The sequence below is a fragment of the Chamaea fasciata genome, unplaced genomic scaffold (genome assembly GCF_029207755.1).
Source record: "Chamaea fasciata isolate MVZ Bird 193981 ecotype frontalis unplaced genomic scaffold, bChaFas1.0.hap1 SCAF_1, whole genome shotgun sequence".
NCBI classification, from domain to species: domain Eukaryota; kingdom Metazoa; phylum Chordata; class Aves; order Passeriformes; family Sylviidae; genus Chamaea; species Chamaea fasciata.
Genome location: NW_027094086.1, coordinates 81,740,566 through 81,762,195, shown reverse-complemented (window position 1 = coordinate 81,762,195; position 21,630 = coordinate 81,740,566). Strand labels below are relative to the sequence as shown.

Sequence of the window (21,630 nt, the reverse complement as noted above, 5' to 3'; positions counted from 1 at the left end):
TCATTCCATTTTTTGTTCTGTTACCGTGATTTCCATGACAAGATCTTAAATGACTGGAACTAAAATATGACTCGAAGTGACCAAATGTTTGCTGACTATATCCAGAGAAATCCATGCTTTTTCAACAAAAAATGCAATCAATTAAATCTGAAACATTTCTAAAATTTGGACCTATTTGCACTCATAATATGTTCCACTTCAGTATCTTAAATATTACATGCACTTCTAGTGCATTTTGACTGTCATCAGCTTGGGTTGCATCCTTCTAGAGAGATAAAAGCCTTCTTCCTGTCAAGGTCACTTAGCTTTGATCCTAAAGTCTTCCGAGTTTCTGCTTTCCTGTTTCCTTCCCACCTCTAGTTATGGGCAAACTGATGTAAGCCCAAAATTGTCAAATTGTCCTGCAAACATGAGTGTTTATTTGTGGAGAGTGTGATTGATAACTGGCTAGCTGCAAAAGGTCACGTAGACATGAAAGAGCTTTGCTGAGCACACAGGCACTCTCATGAGAACCAGCAAGGCAGTAAGGTTTGCATGTCCTTGAGCACAGCTGGGATACGATAACAAGACCTTGTAGCTGAAAGATATGAGGGAGAAGCACGGTAAAACAAAAACTTACTCAAACTATGTAACCACAAAGAAATGTAGAACGAGGCATAGCTGACTTTTTGTCTGAGCACCAATGCTGAGCTTAACTTTTGCAATATGCATGAGCCTATTAGTGTTATTATAAAAGCATTGTGTGAATTAACAATAAACAAGATTTGCCGATCACTCATATTGAGTGCCACATTTCTCCCGCCGCAGATTTCCCACATTTATTCACCTAAGGTACACACATAGTCTCAATTACCAAGGAGTCTGATCACTTAATAATCCTTACTGTGTTTATTCACAATGTAGTTCAGTGAGAATTGTAAAGCTACCATTCCTAAATTCTAGAAGGTTAATGTAAAGACCAGGCCTTCAAAGGCATTTAGAAACTCTTACTGCAATCAAGTCAATGGCATTTAAGCCTCTTATACCCCAGCATTTTAGACCTAATGCAGAAACAGAAGACCATATGGACAACAAAAAAATCTGAGAAATTATTATAAACTGGACATGGATAAACTCGTAAATACACACATGTTTCTTTTTCATTACTCTTAAGATTTAAGGTTTTTCTGCGTGAGTCTTGGAAACTTTGTTTTTAATGATCTCTTCTTAAAGAAGCTGTAAGACATTTACAGATTTATGATGTCTCTTGCCTGCTGGATGTAGACAAGTTTAAAAACAAAATTGAGGTTAAACCAGCAGTTTATTAGCTCTATCAACACATTATCTATTGAATTGTCTTGTGACAAAATGTTGTTTCTTCAGTTGCATAACAAATCCATAAAGCAGAAATTAGATTCTTTCTCCTATTTAAAACACTTCCAACTTATTCACCACACAGGTGTTGGGTACACATAGGTAATGTGAGGGGAATTCTTCTCCAGAATTATCTGCCTCTTCTCCCATCCCACAATCACTAACCAATACCCCTTTCTTCTGATTTACTGCAAGCTGTTTTAGCTTGTAGGTAGTAATATGACTGTTTTCCAAGTACAGGCACTTTTAAAGCAGTAGAGATTACGCACGATTCAGTCTGCCTACGGAAAAACAAGATTCAATCTATTTCTGTCTAAGATTTATAGTTTTAGATGTTCATTCCTTTCTGTTTACACATGCCTGCAGTTTGTCAGAAATGTGATGCATTGTCACTTAGTGCCATATTCCAAGTGTTGATCTTACATGTGTACATATAAATATATGTATTTAAAAAAAAATACATGTATATGAAAGCCTGTACCTGTGTGCTGTACACTACCTAAACTGATAACAGCTATAATAATCCTACTATTGATGGTAGGAAACAAACTTTAATTTCAGTGCTGAATAGCTCAAGTGATTCCTTGATGTTAATATCCAGAATAGGATAGAGACTTAAAGCCACAAGTCACATTTCCTCAAAATGGAAGCGTAACTCTATCAGATGTGAACAGCTTGAAAAAAAACCTCAGGTGTTTGGGGGAATAACACAGAACATTTTGACTGCAGTTTATTTGGTTGTAGCTGGAAAAAGAACAGGTAAGAAGAGTTTCACTGACATAAGCATTGATGTAATTGGCATGTACAAGACTGCATCAGCAGTACCAGTGTGAGCACAGCTTTTATAGCCCTGCACCTTAGGAAATAAGATTACCACTGCTACTGAAAAACCGCAGATTTTGTTTTACCTTGACAAAGTCACTTCAGGCTTTGCCTGGTCCTGAGCTTACATTAGCCTGTTTTGGCTGAATCAGCAATTGCCCAATGGATGACTAATATTCAGCTTATTTTTGGTGTTATCTTCACTCTAAAATTTCATGGGTTTACCCTAAAGAAATTACAGCATGCATGTTGTTCCAACACCTCCTAAGTAATTAACTGGTAACTAAAGTTGGGCACCAATTAAAAAAAGTGGTATTAACAGACTGTGTAAAAAAACTCAAGCAGCTGCATGACTAAATATATTCTTCCCAGTGAAGAAATTATGGTCCTAATTATTTGCTGTTGCTACTCATAAGAAAGGTGAGTTTGATATAACAAAAGGAGGTAGATACCAGAAAGTTGGTGAGTAACAAATTGGGTTGTACTATTAATGGGAATAAGCAATAATTAGATAATGAGAACTATAAATATTAGCATCATTGTAGCAGGACTTGGAATAACTGTTTGATTAATTTTGATTTTACTGTTGAAATAATAATTAGACAAACAATAAACTCTAATTGTCAGCTCTGCAAAAAAGGTGTGTTCTCCTGTGCCCATAATGAGATTTTGACTCTAATACTCTTCGTCAGATGGGCAATTTTTGTGCAGCAGAAGTGTGGAAAAAGGGAAAATAAGTACCAACAAGGAGAAGGAGGAGCAGCAGCAAAGAGGCTTCTAGCTTGGCAGCGCTTCAGAGCTGGGACACAGCTGGTTATCCAGCTGTGATCCTGGGATGGAGTCAGACAAGGATGACTCAGGGCACACCCCTCAGATACACCTTTTCATGCATTTATATTAATCTCATGCCAGCAGCACTCTGACACACCGACCGTCAATGCAGGGGTTGGGTTAAAGCCCAGCAAGTGATTTGAGTGGGTGTCCCTCTCCTATGCCATCCTCTCGGAGCAGCCTTGAAGGAAGGGCACTGTGTGCAGTCATGAGGGCTGTGATTGCTCTCTTGGACACAAGATAAGTTTTGCTAATGAAGCAGCCCCTATTCTCAGCAGTTTTGCACCACAGGGACAAGCCCCATGCCCAAACAGAGTGTCAGTTCATTAGTCAAGGCTGACTGAAATTCCGAGCTGCATCTCTAAGGTGCAGTCTGTATGGATGCCTGAGGGAAATGTGGATGAGGGTGACTTAAGGCAGCCTTGCTTTCTGTCATGCTCTGGGACCTGAAGTGGCATCTGACAAAGCCTAGGCAGTCCTGAGGAGCTCTGCAGTCACCACACCAGCCTGGGTTTTGCAGTTCAGACTCCACCTCTCCAAATCCAAGACCATTCTTGGACATGTACCCATGGCTGATAAAGTATGTGAGCAGAGTTGTTGAAATTCAGTTCCTGTGCAATGAAGTCTGAGGGAATGTGTCCCTCCTGATGGTGTCTAGGGCTTCTTAAGTTCCTTTATCACCGTCTTAAACAGACCCTCTGGTAAATACAGAGAATCTGGGAGTGATGGCTTGATCCCTCTTCATATCCAATTGCAGCAAAAGGTGACAAACCAGTTGGTTTCCTCAGTCATAAAAATAAAAAGAAATAACATGCCTCACTGCTCTTAAAAGCTAAACGGGGAAAGAGAGCATTTCACTTCAGTGGAGTTGCATACCCATTAAACTGACATGTTGGGGAAAGGGCCAGGATGCAGTTCCTGTGGGGACTCACACTTAAAAGGCATTCAAATCATGAGTCCTGAATAAGCAAATGAAAGAAAATCAGTTGTTTTCAAGGAAGAAATGGCAATGTCCAGTCTGCCTTGCCATTCCTTCTCAAATGGGGGAGTACAATGTATCATCCCTGTTTAAACTCTGCGTAATTTTTTAAGCCTAAATTTGGATTTATTAATAGTACAACTTCCCTCCTCCATTCCCCCAAGATAAGAATTCAATCTTTTTTTCCCAGAAACTGCATTTTTATGCATACTTATGGGCAGGCAAGGCTTGCAGAAGGTGACTCCCGACAGAAAATGTGTGGCTTCTTAATGTCAATTTGTTTCTGCATTTGCTGGAGGACCCTGTAGTAATCTGGATGCATACTTGCTGTAAATTGATAACAAGATATGATGTCCTAGAAAGCACATGCTGGCATAAAACATGAGGGAAAAAGAATCCTCATTCCATTTTAAATTAGCCAAGCTGTTACAAAATGGAGAGATTTACCTTTGTGTTCTGAAGTAATTTATAAGATAGGATTTTTTATTACAGCTGTTTGGTGAGTGGGATGGGAAAGAGACAGATAATGGATGAATGTGCTTTTCCTGACGTGGAGGGATGTAAGCACAGCTTGTGGCTGGGGGTGAAAGGAAGATTGTCAGTTGGCCTATTGTACAAAATTTTGACAGAATTCTATGTAGTGTAGTGTGGAATCTACACTTTTTAAATGTCTTTTTCTTTCCCCGGCTATATGTGAACATAACACTTGTGCTAGTGTAGAAGGAATGATATTAAAATGCAAACTGCAGGAAGAAAATCAGAAGTAGAATGGGTCGCTATTTTGCTTCTGAACATTTCAGAGCCTGGGAGGGATGGGAAAGGAATGGCAGACAACTTTGGTTTGGTCAAACAGAATTTCCTTCTGGGTTTAAAAGAGAGTGCATGCTTCCATTGCATCTCCTTCATCTACTCTGGGGGATGGTACCCCATGGACACTCCAGATAACTAACTATTCCTCATCCGCTTGGCTGGGCAAAATCAACCTTGTGGCTGTGGGTCAGTCCCCTTCTGCCTTTTCCCTGCAGCTGCACTTGTTTGGTCATGATTAGCTTTTTATCCTGAATTGCTTCTAATTGCACTCCAAGGCTGTTTCATCCTACTTTATTTTCATCCTAATAGTGGAAGGGCAAAATCCATAAATTCTATTTTAGACAAGGAAAAAAGATCTGAACAAAATTTTAAACTGTTTTTTGTACTGTTATTCATAGGCTTGATCTTCAACCCCATGCCCCAGCTCATCTCTGTACCAAACCACATAAAATGTTAACATGAAAATCTTGAGTGTGAGATCAAAGTCCTGAAGACCATCCCATGACTCTTCTCCTTTTTAAAATAAAACCAGGTTGTTCCTAATTTAGTTTGTGAAGCAAGGACCATACTTTCATTCAAGCTTCAAAATCCAATGACTGGCTGAACTCTATGTATTTGCCAGTGAGAGATTTTTACATGTTCAGTTTATGTTCTGTCTGAAAAAGAAGCCATTTGTCACAAGGGGTACCATAATATTCACTTGGTGGGCCTGTTTCCAGCACATCCCCTTCACGAAATGGAATTTCCAACCACAGCTGATCTCCTCAAAAGAGAATTAGACCCTAATCACTAACGGAAAGTGGGGGAAAATCAAAAGCAGGACTCTCTGCAGCCATGAGTAAAGACCAATAAGGACTCATTCTCCAGACAAAGTAATCACTGAAATGAGATATAATTAATCATACGAAGGTTTATTTGTTGATGCCAATTCTGAGCTTTTTGAGATATTTGTGTGAATACACCATAAGAACAGCATCAAAGTTGTGCATGCATTCTAACACCTGTAGGCCTTAGAAGAGATTTTGTAATACTGAGAAATTTTTGAAAAATTCTGAAGGTGTTCGGCACTTCCCAGTAAAACCTGATGTGGAAGTAGTATTTGGTACTTGCTGGCCTACAGCACATCTGTTAGTAATTGAAAGGTGGGATCAGTACAGCTCATAAAGGTGAAAATAGTAGGGATAAATGGATTTAGGTTTATGTTAAAGTTGATAGCAATAAAAACTTGATCTGTCACAGTGAACAGTGGTGAGGGTAATGAGAATGAGAAAAGATTAGAATTAACAATAAGCAGATTTTTACTTTCAGATGACAACTATGCTTGCCAAGAACACTGCAAATTCAGCAGAACATACCTCTGAAGTAACAGTTTCCTCGGCAGAGACTACTGTCACCTTGTGGCTTCAATCGTTCTCCATATTGTTAATGCCATGTTTTAATTTATTCCAGTAATACTGTGATTATTGTACAGGGTATTTTTGTATTTAATGTTTTACACTTAAGCCTTATACACCAGAAATTATAATATCTTTAATCAATTTTTTGGATATTATTAATACTACACATATGGATGATGGTTTGTCATGGACTGTGAACAAAAGAGCAAGATCCTGCTCTTACATTCAACCAGAAGCTTTAGAAGTCCTGTGGTTAGAAGATGACTGAAAAAAGACCAGGATGGAGAGAGCATCTCTGAGTGGTGGGGTCACACAACCCTTGATAGTGTCAATTGCCTTTGGAAAGGATTTGTTACCCACATGGTGATGTTTTCAAATGACAGCCCTTTGATTTGCACTTCAAAGTAGTGGAATGCATTCCACTATCACTGATTCTTAACTGCAGTGCTTTATCCTCCTGTCCTGTTTTCCAGTTTCTACTAAGTATCCACAAAATCACTTTATCACTCTCTTTCATCACTTGTTTGAAACACATCTGTGATAATCTCCACATTATCACATAATACAGAAAGTTGAAGTTCATAAATCAACCTATTTTAAGGCGTTTGCTTGTATTCCTATAGACCAATGCAGCATGATAAATTCCAGAGCAAACTGAAGGCAAATCTCAGTGTGCAAACCAATTGAACAAGTCTTATCCTTCTTCCACATCAGGCTCATTATGAAAATGGGGCACACCAACAGAGCTTTAGTCAAATTTCTGGGCCCAGCTGTGGCAGAGATGCCAACAGCAATTCTTTCTGTAGTTCCACACATCCAGCACATGCTCCAAGGCAGATGAAAAGTATTATTAGCAAATAGTTACTGAAATTGATGGGATTGTAAGGCTACCTTCCAAACCAGAACGCTACATGATATGGACGAATGTAACAGCCCATTTTAGCACCTCTAGTAAATCTGAGGATTATTACATCTCTGCCTGTCAGTTGAACCAAACTAACTCAGTGTACATGCTTCACCAAAATGAGTAGGTAACACTTGTCGCCTTCAGTGCAGGATGACTAAAAAAGTATCCAAGCTATTGACTTTCTCCTTTTCCCATAGGCTTTATGTGTATGCATCACTTACTGTGGCCTTGGACAATGCACAAGATGATGCACCTTGGTCTTGAAGCTGCTGTTGTCAATTTAAGTATCTAGTGAGATTGCAAAGGCTGAAACTTTGGAGTATTTTCCTGTTTTATGTGCAAAACAGGTTTTCTAGTGATGCTTGATAATAAAATTCAGATCCCCAAAGTATTCATCACTAGACTGTATTTACTTAATCTCACAATTTTTAGCTAGCCAAACTGAGGTATGTTCATATAGACTAACATTAAGGAGCATACCTCAGAGTACACTTCTTCCCTCAGGTATAACTATCTTGAACAAGAAGACAAGCCTTCTTGGGCATAACGTTAAAATACAATCATTTCCTCACAGGAATGCTTTGAAGCGAAGTGTTTATGCTTAGTTAGATTTACAAATGTCTAACACAAATACATCGCTTCCCAAGATGTATGTTATACTTCAACAAAACAATTAGTTATGAAATTGTGCATTAATAAAAACTGTTGGTTCTCTTTGTGGGTCAACTCCCTTTGCCCTCACTCTATATACGCTAATGTCAAATAGCTCTCTGCAGTACTTCTGAATAACTATAGCTACACTATAATCATAAAACGTGAATTTATATTATGCATGAAAGGTCATGACCTATGAGGAAGTCAGTTTCTTTTCACACATGTACTCCTTAAGAGTTGGAACTTATGGAAGTGAGGCAAAAAGGAAAAAAACCTAGGCTCTGCATTGGTACTATGGAGGCACCCAGGACACTTTTTCCTTTTCTCAGCTTTCTGACTGTGTCATGTTTTTGTTCAGTGACCACATTTACCATGTCCCTAACATTTTAACTTCCCTTTTCTTTTGGCATGTGTGCATTTCCCCCTGCAGCCTCAACTTGCTCTTTTCACATCCCTTTCAAGATTATGTGGAGCTGAAATTGTGATGGCTCAGAGAGTCACTCTGGGCAGTTGGAATTGCAGCAGAGCTGAGCACTGCTGGGGAGGACAGACAGCTCAGGCAGGGTGTGATGCTGAGCTCTGGGGTTGGGACACTGCCTGGCAGCCTTTCAGGCCACCAGGGCAGCTCTGGAACTTCTATCCCTGTTTCTTCTGATTTTGGCTGAGCACTTTTCTCCTAGTCAAGTTTTTTTAACTTTCTTCTGCAGTCATCAAAGAAAGAAACTGAGGGGTTTTTTTTTTTCATTTGAGAAAAAAAAAAAAAAAGGAGATAGATTTGGGCAGATTTCCACCAAATTACGTAATTCCTCAAATACGGCTCATGGAAATAGTTATTTATAATGATGAAATAATGGGAACAGAAAGACTTGTGGTGAGCTGATTGTGAACTCTTTGTTGGTTAGAGTGGTACACTAGAAATTGCAGATTTAGAGGAATTTTACCCTCCCAGAGAGGAACAAGGGAGTTCCAAAAAAGTTTCTCTTCTTTTTTGCTACTTGCTGCAAGTCATACTTGATGATACTCAGAAGGAACTGCACTGGTTGGTGGTCAAATAAAGGTTCAAATACATAAAGCTAATGTAATACGGTTTAGATATATAATGATTCTGAAAAAGAAATTATCATTCTCATCTCCCATGGCTTTATCAATGTAAAAAACCTTCAATATATGAAAAAGTTTGATTTTCAAATTTGTATGACTTGTAGTTTTGATCATTGTAATACAATTACATTGTAATAGTTTTGAGCACTGTAATACTTCTTTATCTGGGTTTGTTTTAATAATGTCTGAAGCAGGTACACTGAAAATGTAGCTCTTCTGTAGGAAGGAGGCTGTTTTTCCTTTTTATTATAAGACTTGGTCCCAGATTAATGGATCAGTGTTGTTTTCTTGTGTGGGCTTTACTTGCAGTCAGGCTACTTGTCTGAACTTCTTTTCCTGTCCATGGAAAGGAATCCAATTTGCTGAAGTATGAGACATCTCGTCCTTCAGCAGATTTCTATGCCAGGTCAGAAGAATCCTTTTTCTTGGTGCCTACTTCTCCCTGCTGACAATAAAGGGAATCTAACAGAGCAGCTCTGATATATCCCATACATGTTCTAAGTGTCTGAAGCTACTTGAGATGAAACCCACTTCCAGTGTTTGTGAAAATGTACACAATCCATCAACATCAATTTGCTTCTGGGTGAAATGGAAGCTATGGGTACACAACCTTCCAGCAGAGGTCTGCCCTCCAGTGAGTGAGTCCATATCATCACCTTGCCTACTGTTGTGACTTATGTCTCTTCAGTAGGTTTGTTGTGTACCAACCAACGCCCTATGCAGAAAAGCTTTCTGCCATGTTTCAGGGGAAATAAAAAAGAATATTTAGCGTGATGAATTTGATCAAGTGTATGGCACTTTTCCAGCAAAGCCTCTCATGCCTATTCTATTTAATTAGAAAAATCCTGGCCTGTTTTAGTTGGGGCATTTGCTAACATGTGGGAGCAGTAGCAGTAACATCCGATAGAGATGTCTGCCATAACTTTGAATAGCTGAACTTGGGGCACCTGCATGGTACCTAATCAATGCAAAGAGTTATGTTGTGGGCTTAATTAAGCAGTAACAGAGCATTCAGTAATCTTAATGCACACACAGAGTCAAAAAGACTAATTAATCTGACCTGCAGCTTCCTCCATCATTTATGATTAAACATTTGAGAATACAGAAAAATGCATAATGGGCTGATCAGATACAGCTATTTAAAATGAAAATATGGACTATGTGAACTGAAGACCAAGACTGTAAGACTTGGACCCTTCCTGTTTGAATCTTAATCAACATTGGTTCCTAAAGAAAATGCGATCTAACTGTCAAAGGAGCTAGACATTTTCTAAAAGTCACAGTCTCAAGTGCTCCTGCTAGCAATCAAGACATCCTGTTACCAATTCCATTCACAATTATCATTTTGCAGTCAGAATTGTTGTATTTTTCCCACATTATAATTTGTAATATTTTCATGGATTTTTTCCATGAAAAAATGGAAATGGAATTTCTTAGACCTTCCTTAAAAAAATGGGAATATATTCAGTGGCTTGCAATACCCAAAGGTAATCATGAGAGAATTTGGAAGATGGCCTTCCATGGGATGTCTCAGGCTGGAAGTGATCTCAGATAGGCATCTGCTCCAACATCCTGCTCAGAGTTAAGAGTGAATTCAGCATTTAGACCAGGTTGTTCAAGGCTTTGTTGAGTCAGGTGTTTAAAGCCCCCATGGCAAAAACTCCACAACTTCCTGGGCAGCCTGTCCCAGTGCTTTGCTGTCCTCACAGAGATCCTTGGACTGTTTGTTCCAGTTGGAACTTCTCTTTAGTCTGGAACTGTTGTTTCTCATTCATCTACCATGCCTCTACATAAGAGAAATTTTCATTCTTGCTAACTTCCCTGCGGATATGGACAGACTGCTTAAAGGTGTTCCAAAAGCCATCTTTTCTGTAGGTTGAGCAACCTCTCTCTTGCAGTTTCTGCTCACAGGGCATGTGTGCCAGCCCTGACCATACTGTTGGCCTTCACTCAATTCAGTCCAATTTACCAATGTCTTGCACTGGGAACAAAAACTGGGAGTATTCAAAATGTGATCTAATGAATATCACGTAAAGGTGAGTAATCATTTTCTTTTGTCAATTGGCTGCAATTTTGTTAACAAAGCCCAGTATGCCAAGACACTGCTGACACATGCTTAGACACAGACATACATTGATGTAGTATCAGACTGTTCTGGTGCACCTCAAGGATCTGCAGGCAAATACTGGTTTTCACCCAAAAATAGAATCTTTGTCAGACAGTCTTAGATTTTTTTGTGACAAAATATGTCAAACCTACCTGGCTGGCTGACATCAACCCCAAAAAATCAGATGGTCTCACATTGAGCAAATCTACTGTATATCTCACGCTCCAAGTTTACATTTACTATGCAAGTATAAAATGACTTTGATGCTTCCCCATTTTCTTTGGCTAAAGAATGAGATATACCTAAGAAAACCTTCCCTAAATAAATAAAAAAAATAATTTCCACAGAGATGCCACTAATTGATGGAAACTGGCTAGGAAACTGTTTAAAAGAAGAAACCCAGAAAACAGAGGATGAGCTCTAATTATCCTAACAGGCAACCTCGCCCCTGATAAGGCACAGGTGTACTAATTACCAAAGCAGAGAAACAGCCTTGCCTGGCTCACAGCTCAGAGTAACAAAGAGAAGTGGGATAAAAGTGGGTGGGGTTAGTTTTTCTCTTATAGATTAAGAGCAGCAATTTGGAAATGAAAGGTAAGAAACTTGAACCTCTCATCTTTCTTTTGTAGGGTAAGAAGAGCAGTCTAGAAATGGCGGGTAAGAAACTTGGGCGTCTGCTCTTTTATTTTTGCTTGTCAAGTAAAAAGAGCAGTCTGGAAATGGAAGGTAAGAAACTTGTGTCTCTACCCTTTCTCTTGTTGAATATGAATAGCAGTCTAGAACTGGAAGGTAAGAAACTTGCTCCTCTCCTTGTCCTTTCTGTTATTTCTCTTTTTATGTGTGTGTGTGTGTTATGGTATCTCTGGTTTAATAGGATCAAAGTAATCTGACTTTTGTATTCTCATAGGTGGTCACAGGCTATATAACATTTTTCAGATTCAGCCTTCCACCCAGGACACGTGCTAGCTCTCATGGAGGCATAAAGGAAACATCCCAATCCAATGACTTCTGCGGGTGTGTTCAATAAAAGCAGAGCTGTAACTACACAAATTACCTTTGCTGAGCTGCAGGGTGCTGCAGAACTGCTGGAATGAATTTCTCCCTGCCACACTTTTCATTCTCTCTGCTGGTTGTGAATGAATACAAATTAAGAAGAAATCCCAGAAAGAAGTTATAGGCCTATACAAATTTAAGAGAATTGGGCTGCTCATGCAGGTCGTTTTTTACATTGCAAAAAGTTTTATGAAGAAAGGGATGTTCACCTTAGAAGCCTGAGTAGGGCAGGAATGTGAACTGATCAGACTAGCAATTTCATTACCAGTCTTGTAGTAATTGTTATTTTAATTCAAGTCCCAGCTCTTGGAGATGGGTTAATGCTGGAGAAATTCCATTTTCTTTTAGGAAAGCATGCTTCTAGTCTGGTATTTGCTAGGCAATATTTGGAATTATAACCTGTGTCCTAGCCTGCTAGCTGGGCTCAAATGCAATGAAAGCTAATTTGAATGTACAATGTGTTTTCACTGTTTGAGACAAAACACCTCTTGAGTAGAAAGCCAAACTAACAGACATTGGGGCTGGGCCCCAGACTTCCAAAGGTGGCATTGTTCATTATGGATGTTTAAATTCAGGACCTGAATCATGCTGAGGCACGTGGAAGAGGCTGCTGTGGGAAGGAGGATGTGGAAGGGGTGCAAAATACCTGTTGTGACCAGGAGGAACAGAACCGTCGTAGCAAACTCAATGCACTCGGTGTACATCCAGGACAGTGCAAAAGCACACTTTCTGCCAGGGAGTGAAATGCTATCAGAGAAAAATTGCTCTGTCACCTTTACTGCAGAATCAAGTTTCTTGCAGAGAGTGATTTACTCAATCTTCTGGTTCCAAAATGCCATCAAACAGTGCATTCAAGATTGTATGAAATGAACTAGGCTCTGGTTTCAGTCCATAGACAAGCTGCATTCTCCCCAGATCTTAGTATCTGGCTGAGGCTCAGCACTGGCACTCAGCCCTGAAGGGTTTTAAGCAACTCACCTGCTTCTCCTTCTCTGGTAGTGGCACAGGGAGGAACTGGTCATATTTTGGCTTTGTGGAAGCAGGATTTTAACCCTTCTTCCATACTTACAGGTTTATTTCTCCTAGACCTACTTTGTAGAGATTCTCCTGGTGCAGAAACCTGGGAAGCAAGACCTGGTGTTTACCTACATGAGAGAAATACGCTGCCATAGTTCGTTTGTGGGATTTGGGGTTTTTTTCCCCTCTTATGAATTTGCTATGTGCAATCAATTTCAAAATGCCATAAAAAGATCCAACATGAAAGAATTTCAAAACCCTTAGTGGAATGTTGCCTTTAAAAAGAACAAGATTTTGGCTTCGGGCCAACCATGCTGAGAACAAATGGAAGAAAAATTCTCTTAAAATATTTAACATTACACGGTGGATTATACTGGATTACAAATAACCAAACATGTCTGTTTATTTTTAAAAAGGCATTCATGTCAAGTGCAGTTCTGTAGCTTTCATGTTTGTTTTTTACTACTCAATAATATTTTAATAAAAGCCTGTTACTGGCTAGAAAATACTTCATTACTCATTGGATTTTTGCCTTTTTCTTATGCTTACTCAAATTCATAGGATTTCTTACATGGACTTTAAGAGGAGTAGGCTGGAATCTGTTTTCATTTAGCAAATTCTACTTTCTTCCTTCCCTATCTCATGAAACCTGTCACAAACCCGTGGAAGATGGTCATGGAGGGACCGAGTTTGTTAGGTAGAGCCATTGGTTAGAACATGTCGGTTTTGCAAAGGATCTGCCTTGGCATTAGATAATTTGATGCCTTTTTTTCTCCCAAATGTGGCTGATAACAGTCTCCACTTATGCAATTGGCAGAGTTTTAGGAACAAGCTTTATTAATTTGTCCGCTTTTAAAAGGATGAGTACACCAGGAAGAATGGAATAAAGGAATGGAGTAAGAGTGGCTATTATGTGGGATCTTTAATGGATTAGTGACACTTGAGGGGGGAAAAAAATGGGTTCCTCAAAGTGTAAAAGCAACTTTCAGATTATGGAAGTAATATTTGTCCAACCATTGAACTAAAACAGCCAATATGATCAGTGTTCCTGGACAGAGAATTTGGACCCTGATGTTCAGTATTTAGAGCCTTTGAACCTCTTCTCAGCTGCCAGCTGACCCTGGTGGTGCCAGAATTCCCCAGGCACTTCTACTTCTGTCATCAAAGCCCTCCAGGTGCATGCACTTCTGCTATTGAGAAAGGGCAAAATTATGCAAATCTGATGCAGGCAGGCAATGTGGTAGCTAAGGCTTGGCATGATTCACAAGCTAGACCCTCATTTTCTTATTTCCCCTCAGGAGCCTCAGCTGGGGCATCAAACTGTGTCTACCAAATTGGAATGGCATGCAAGTCCATTTCTCACCTCCAGTCACTGTGATCTGGTGGGGCTCTTGGATCAAAATCCTTTCTAACAGGGTTGTAAAGCCAAGTACCACACTCTAATATTTATAGCACCCAGGTTGCCCATCTGACTGCACAACCACCACATCTAAGACCCTTCTCCAGCTTTTCGTTGGCGTGGTAGCAAAGGGAAAGTTTTGGCTCAAGTTCTGTCTCCCGTCTGTTTTCCCGTTTCCTGCCTAAATGGATGGAGCATAAAGAGTGCTGCAGATCTCTACCCTACACAACTGAATGGGCTCACATGGAGGAGCAAAGTCTTGTCCACATGTTCTTTCTTAGCTGCAGCTGTGTTGGCTTAGTTTTTGTCACCAAATGCTCATCTGTACACCCTGCCAGGAAAGAAGGTTGTTAAGATGCACGATGCCTTAACCAATCTCAGTTGAAATAAACCCATGGTAGCTTGCAGATCTCAAAGCAAACCTATGCAGTCGACAAAAAGGATGTGGGGAGAGGAGGACTCCCAGGAAGGGGTCTGTGTGAACAGTTCTTGGAAGGTGGCCTGCAGGTGGAGGAATGAGGAAGTCTCCTTCACCAGCAGAGCCAGAAGAGGATATAGGAACGAGACTACAGTCACATCGAAAAATGGAGGCAGATGCAGCTTCTGAGGAGAATTGATGAAGGGACTGAATTGAATTGTGCCTGAACTCCTGTGCTTGCTTGTATTTCCTGGCCTAGTCTGCAAGATACCAATTTAGCTATTAAGGTCTAATAACAAAATGGAAAGCTTAATTATAAATGATGAAATGTTGCATTAGAGGTTAACAGAATGGCCTGATAAACAAATCTGTTGTTGCATTTCATCTCCCTGTTAACAAATTACTGGTTTGTCAGTTGTCTGCTTCTATCCTTCCCTACTTTCTTTCTGTGTTTTTTATTTCTAACGCAGCTGGTCATGTATTATCTGTCTTTTTTTTCAAAAATAACAAAGTATAACTAAGACTTAGCTACATAGCTTTAGTTAAAATATCTCCTGTTATGTTGTTGCTAAAACCACATCTCCTGCTCCAGTCATGCAGAAATGGATGAAATGGGAATCAGACTTAGGGGATTTAATTGCAGTGCCAAAAAGCAGGGAGAGCCCTGGGGAATCAGCACCATCTTTCAGCCTTCTGACGTTGACACCTGGGAAATTTGAGATTAATGTATCAGACAGAACAGGGCTTGCACATCATCTCCATAAAAATCCCCACTGTTTCCAGTTTCACTGAACACTGTACACTTAGGCACTTCTGCCAGTTTAAAAGCACTTTATAGGCACTGAGAAGAGCCTTGCAACACATCTCTATGTTAAGTGCTATCTTTATTTAAAAGATTGAAGGAGGAAGGAGAAGAGGGAAGGGAAACCAAGAGGGAATAATGCGGAGAGGGACTTATAAAAATACTTGTTCAAGTTAACTTAATGGGAATTAGGCACCCATCTGACTTCAATGCATCCCATGAAGGAATCTAACTCCTGTGGATGAACTCCCTCAGGGACTTTTGCAAGTCTCTTGAAGCAACATGAAATCTTTGTAAATCTCATACAGAAGAGTATGTCAAGTCTGAGCTGTGATTATGGTTGGATATGTGTACCTTTCACTTTAGTAAATGGGACCTGGATATACAAGAGGTCAGCATATATAACTCTAAGGAGATGACAGTGAGCCTGGTTAATCCAGAAGTCTGCCACACTAGCTGGCCATGTGTTCTGACTGTGTGTTCAGGACCAATATTTACTTGGTACTGAGGGTGGCCCTGGGTGGCTTGCAAAAGACTAAGTCACCTCTGGGGTGACTTGCACATGCCACTCTGTAATAGAGCAAAAAGTACAATCCAGCTCATCTTACACCAGCAGTGAAGGTAGTGCTACTTCTTGGTGTAGGTAGTGGCAGGGCACAGGAGGCACTGAGGAAACAAAGACTACAATGAAGCAACCTGCTTCCTCTGAAGTCTTGAGATACCTGGCAGCTCTTTTGTGCCAGAGTTTAGAAATGTTCAATATTTGTGATACTAAGTGTTTTTTTCTTCTTCTGGTCTCTATGATTACACATCACTTAGTAGTTTAGTCTCTAAACCGTGTCTTTCAAATTGCAGGATATATTTAAAAATCTCATTGTCTCCTCAGAAATCAAACAACACCTCCTTCCCTCCAAGATCTCAGCAAGACAGCTGGCAAATCCTTACAGGCAAAAAATTACAGAAAACACAAAAAGTACGTGGACAACAAAAAATAAGGCAGGAATTCAATGTAGCGTACTGCACTCCCTGAGCACAACTATAAAGCTAGCTCAGTATAGATGAGACCCTGTCAGGGCTTTTGAGACCTCTTCATACATTTTACAGTGTGCTGCAAAACTAGCAGGTTTGGCCCCAGTGCTTCTCTGAAGACAAAGCCAAGAGAAAAGCAATAGCAGAAATGAGAGCTGTGTCTGCTGATACAGTGAATGCTGCAGAACCTGCTGGAGCATTGCTGCTGCATGTACGAGTGTGTCTGTTTGCTCAGGTGTGAATATATGTATTACCTCCCTTTGTTTACATGGAGGCTTTGGTTTCCTGTGTTTATACAAGCTTGTTCTAAAGGCTGGCACATCTCATTTTTGAAGCTGTGAATCCTGCAAATTCCATCCAAGCACACTGCCAGCAATCCACAGCTGTACACAGCAAGAGCAAGTGAATAAACCAAGTGTGACTGGAAGGAAAGCAAAGCTGCTTTGCTCTTGTGTGAGCTTTCTCTTTAGTTCTGTGAAAGACCCAATTTAGCAGAGCACTTTAGCAGCCTTCAGTAAAAGCATACAGTTTGAAAGTAGAGGACCCAAAGATAAAGATGTACCTGAATGCTTTGCTGAATCGGGGCCTAAAAAGGAGAGCATAACAGAGAAAATGTTGATTGTTATCTAAGAAATGATGGGCTGGCATCATGCTGATAAAAGTACTTTTCCAGTGCACATAAAAACAGTAGGAATTACAAGTGAGGAATGAATTTCTGCATCTTATCTTTCACTCATTGAAACAAATGGTTTTATGTTTCCAGCAAGTTTATTTAACTTATTCTTTCCAAACAGGCATTTTGTTTTTGAGCCAGGAAGGAACAAAGGTGAATGAACTCTTCTGATTGTCCTGCAAGTTTAGAGCAGCCTTAATTTTTCTCCAGTGATACATTTTGTTTTACATGATGGCAGACCAGGAGTAGGATGTCTGTTTATCCTCTGTGCTGGAGACCAGCACACCATTTGCTAAGTGCAGAAGCATTTCTGAAACTACGAAAAGCAAACAATGTTCTGGGAACATAAATGTCTTCCCTGGTTAACAATTTCCCTTACAGAGGAAGGGAAGGGAGAGGAGAATTTGAATTTGAATGTGCCCCCCTCCACACACATGCTTATACACCTCCTGCCAAAAGATGCATCTGGTTCTATAAAAATCCCATATCCACTTGCATGAATGCAATCTGAAGTCATAGGTTTGCATAAGAACCAAATCCTCAGCTAGAGGGCTGTGAAATATCTGTCAGCTCATCAGCTGGATACATACAGAGAGAGCTATTTAGAGCTGATGTTGCTGCTTGGAAGACAAGGACTCAGTTATCTTTTTACTTCTGTGCACCTGTGCCCTACCTTGCCTATTTCATAATGCTTCTACTCACTTTTACAACACCTTGTTTGAGCTAAGGGCAACTTCAAAGCAAGTGCTGATGTTTGGGTGCTCTGACCCTTGGGCATGGCAAACCTTTTTCCAGGGGCCGTGAGGCAGTGTGGTGTGGAGGTGCTGCCCTGTGAGATGGGGAGGAAGGAGAGTACAACAAATGTCCGGGAGAGAGGTAGCCAGCAAAGCCAATGGCAGTGCATTTAACCCATTGTTTCTACAGGGAGGTAGCTTGGGAAAGGTTCGCTTTTATGAAGGAAGCAACTGCAGCACAAAAAGCACCATATAAAATAGTATTAGACAAGATTCACAAGAACCTCCTACCCTTGTCTCAAGTGATGTATGCTTTGTTTTCATTTCTGCTTCAAACAAACTACGGGCATTGAACAAAGATTCAGCTAAACAATGCAGGTTAAGCAAAGAGGCTTCCAGAAATGGTGCATCATTGACCACACCATCCTGCAAATAACCAGCTTTGTAACAGAGGGCAATAAAAACAATTATGCTCTACCCTTTTAAAAATAAAAGGAAAAAAAAATGCTTTTGGTCCCATAGTCTCTACATGCCAGCTACAGCTCCCTACAAACTATCAGGATGTTACTCAGGGGAGACACTACAATGCCTGTAATGCTGGTGCCATGAGAATCTCTTTCCAGATTCAGGTGCTGGCCAGCAAACTTGAAATTGCATCCCACTGTGATGTTCTTTTCCCTATTCCACTGAAACAAATGAGTTAGTGGATCACTGCTGACTCTCCCAAAGTGTAGTGTGTGGCAGTGATCTTGGAAACAGGTCTGTGAGGCGAGCTCTCCCATTTCTTCTCTGAAGTGCTCTGGCAGATTAAAAACAGTGGGATGGAGAAAGAGGGGTTGCTGAGCAGTTAATGGCACTAGAATGAAGAAATTGCATGTTGAGATGAACATTGCCAAAGTTTGTGACCTTGCCTAGTGCATGTGGTGCTGATTATACCAAAGGCTGAAGCAGATGTGAGGGAAAATTGACTTTCATTTCCTCCCAGCTACCCCAGGCCCTCTTTGGTTAAGTGGAGGATTATGATGCTTTGGGAAAATAATATATTCCTACAGCCTCTGTGTGGCTGTAATAATGATGGATGTTTTTCCCCAACCCAACTAACTGTGATAGATGCAGCTGGCTGCAACCTATGATGAACACTAAGGTTAATTGGAAACAAGGGCACAGCAGTCTCTAAGTAGCATTATTCTGTGGTATATTCACATGCTGTCATTAATTTTCCTATTTGTTTGACTTTACAAAAACACTTAGCAACAAAATCTGAAAAGAACAGAAATAAGAGCTCTATTATTCCTCTTACCAAGGTAGTACTGAGGATGAGGAGGAGCTGAGTTAACCAAGTGCTTGCTGACATTATGTTTCTGTGCAGCCTAACGCCTCCAGGTAATGGGAGAGCACACTGTGCAGCGGCATTTCCTACATCTGTGCTCTTCTGTCTCCTCTACCTGGTTTGTTAAAAGATTGATTATCATAACACTTTGAGGCCATGGCTATTTTATTATAGGAGAGTTCAACCTGAGTCAGAATTTGAACTCCTGAGGCACTGAAAAAATATATGGAAAGCAGGACTAGAGCCATTGTGCAGTGTGAGAATGAGCATATGGCAAATGGAGTCTGGTGTCTTCTCTGAAGATGGCCAGCATCTGGTGGATGACCTGCATTTAGAGGAACGGTCAAAGATCCCAGCAATAGGCTGGTATGGGGGTAATCTGCTTTCCACATGGGGAGCCTCATCTGGTAGAGTTACAGACTGCTTTCAGCTCCAAAAATCTGAGGTATTATGGGCTTTCCAAAAGTAGTCATGGGGATCCTGAGAAATCCTCATTTCCCAGTTTACTGTTTGTCTACACGCACACACCTTTTTGGACACTAGCGAAGTTGGGTTTAGCAGGATGATGTGTAGCAGTGGTTCCTGAAATACATGTTCCTGTTGAATGAAACAAACCCACATTTCCTATACTCTGAACTTATATATTTAAGGATGGGGCCATAAAGCTTAGAGCAGCGAAAGGTTCTCCAAAGCAGCTGTAAGAATAGAATGCAGCAGGAACTACAACAGCAATGTGAATGAGAACCAAAGAAGCACAGATACTTGACAAACGATGCTTGCCTGTACTGATCCCACAGAGGTGCACAAACAGGGAGGACAAGCCAAGCCCATACAACATGTGAAACAATATGCACTTGTCAGAACACGCCAAACAAAACCCTACTGCACTACTCACTCCCTGTCCAGCAAAAAAAAAGCAGTGGAAGACTTTTGCTTTATTATAAAAGTCAACAAATCAGAAATTATCCATATTCTTATATAAAATTGATTTTTACAAGGTTTTATTTGAGGAAATGGTGACAGTATATAGGCATATCAGTATGTGTATAAAGAGGGCTTTCAGTGTAAAGTATATTCAGACTACAGGGAAAATTAGGTCCCAGTGATCCACCTCAAGTGAAACCATAACTTCTAAATAAATTTTGCAAGATTTCAGGGGAAAAAAAAAATCATGTCAGATGCAAACTCTATTGCCCAATTAACTCCATGAAACTGGCCAAATTATGATGTCTGGCCATCAAAAATAAATACACACACCAAGAAAAACCACAAGTGTCTCTGCACTGCCTACAAGTAACTCGGTATGTGTTCTTTTTCACACTTGCACCCTTCCAACATATTGCAAGCACATGAGGGAGTGAAGGAAATGGAAGCGGGGGCAGGATTCCTGCATGTTACAGATACTGCTAACAGGTTTGTTTTTTTTTTTTTTTTCCCAGTCTTTCCTTAAGACCTTCTGGTTGCTGTATTTCATATAGTAGAAAATTTCAAGATCTTTCCCTTGTTATCACTGGTTCTAACAGCTATGTGTGCCCTGATGAGACTATTTTCTTGGGCATATTCCTATTAGTGCTTTTGTGCTTTTCCATTTGCCTATTTTGTCTCCGCTGCAACACAAAGCTGTAGTAATACTGTTTAAGGAGGGCATAAACTTTTCCAGACTTTTCAAACAACTAGACTTCTGAAGAAGATAAATTGTTATTGCTTTTGCACTGCTCCTTTCTTGGGAAAAAATGAAAAATGAAAAAACACTGCCACTGTGTCAGTATTGCATAGAAGTTTATTGGGTGAGCAATAACATGTCATTGTCAATCGAACTAATAAGCAACGGAAAAGCTGGCAAGTAAAATTCAAGCTCCCGAAAATAATTTCTGAATCCATTTCATATTCACATATTTAATTATTCATTAAAAGAAACCAGAATGACTGAAAGGATCACAGTCCTCCTCAGTGGGCCCTAAAAATTAATCAGCTATTAACTATGCCTGTGGAGGGCTTTCTTTGTGGAAATGTAGCAATAAAGTAAGAAAAGTATAGGTGCAGTTTGAGGGAATGCACTGCTTAGTCATTATTGTCATGTCGAAGACTTTAGAACAATGTATTTCCTGTATTTCAGAAGGGAGTATCTTGACAGGGATATAAGACTTGGGCAGTACACCACCATGGTGAGAAAAATCTTGGTTTTTGCCAGTATGAAACCAACCTATTTTATCA

General features: G+C 40.1%; 1 protein-coding gene and 1 long non-coding RNA gene across 4 annotated transcripts in view; one reads left to right on the top strand and one right to left on the bottom strand.

Annotated features, from left to right (window-relative positions):
* LOC136291460 (cadherin-6) overlaps positions 1-21,630 on the bottom strand; it is a 104,798-nt gene that overhangs the window by 57,668 nt on the left and 25,500 nt on the right. The gene's annotated exons all lie outside the window — the stretch shown is intronic.
* Positions 11,527-15,474, top strand: LOC136302719 (uncharacterized). Of its 3 annotated transcripts, none has more exons than XR_010724122.1 (3): positions 11,527-11,555; positions 11,869-11,975; positions 12,590-15,474. It is a non-coding gene; the product is annotated as an uncharacterized lncRNA (long non-coding RNA). The 3 variants fall into 3 exon arrangements; XR_010724124.1 differs by having other exon boundaries at positions 11,537-11,618; XR_010724123.1 differs by lacking the exon at positions 11,527-11,555 and adding an exon at positions 11,601-11,687.